The sequence below is a fragment of the Urocitellus parryii genome, unplaced genomic scaffold, assembly GCF_045843805.1.
Source record: "Urocitellus parryii isolate mUroPar1 unplaced genomic scaffold, mUroPar1.hap1 Scaffold_43, whole genome shotgun sequence".
Classification (NCBI taxonomy): domain Eukaryota; kingdom Metazoa; phylum Chordata; class Mammalia; order Rodentia; family Sciuridae; genus Urocitellus; species Urocitellus parryii.
Window position 1 is genome coordinate 4,032,011 of NW_027553833.1, and position 770 is coordinate 4,032,780.

At 46.5% G+C, this 770-nt stretch overlaps 1 pseudogene; it reads left to right on the forward strand.

Moving 5' to 3' along the window:
- The first annotated feature begins 215 nt into the window (after nt 1–215).
- Nucleotides 216–569, forward strand: LOC144252474 (bromodomain and WD repeat-containing protein 1 pseudogene; annotated as a pseudogene).
- Nucleotides 570–770: the final 201 nt, after the last annotated feature.

The following is a 770-nucleotide window of genomic DNA, read 5'->3' on the forward strand; positions in this document are numbered from 1 at the left end:
TTTCTAACCCCTCCCCTCCCAACCCCAACATGTCATTTTGATACACACTCATGTATGGTATGAATTACAGAAAAGAGCCTCCCCTGCGGAGTTGTCCGGAGCTGGCGGCCCACACGTCAGGGCAGCGGTGTGCCTGAGGAGAGGGGACGCCTGCAGGGTGAGGCCTCAGCACAGCCTACAGGCTTTGATGGCCTGCTCGCCACCCCCCCACACACACACCGGGTGCCCTATGTCCGGTGCGGCTCATCAAGTAGGAACTGTACTTCCTCATCGCTAGGTACCTATGGGTCGACCAGTGCTGCAGAACAGCCCAGATGCTGGTGCAGGAGCTGGAACAGTATCAGCTGTTGCCCAAGAGGTTGGACTGGGAGGGTAAGGAGCACAACAGGAGCTCCGAGGAATTGGTCTTTTCCAATAAGCATGTGGCTCCTGATCAGCTGTTGCAAATCTGCCAGCGCATTGGCCCTATGTTGGATGAAGAAATTCCACCCAGTATTTCAAGAGTCACTTCTTTACTTGGTGCAGGAAGGCAGTCTTTGCTACGTACAGCAAAAGGTAACTTAATTTGAAGAAGTGTTCTGCTTTGTATTAATAGTTTAATAATTACTATAATTGTGATGTAATATAAGTATTGTGGAAGAAAAGTGATATGTAAATATAAATCATGCTGTGTAGTATAAAAATCTCTGCTTTTAGCATAGAACATTGAATTCTATTACATAAGTGTTTAATGGGTTTGTCTGCATTTAAAAAATTGCTCAAGATATAGA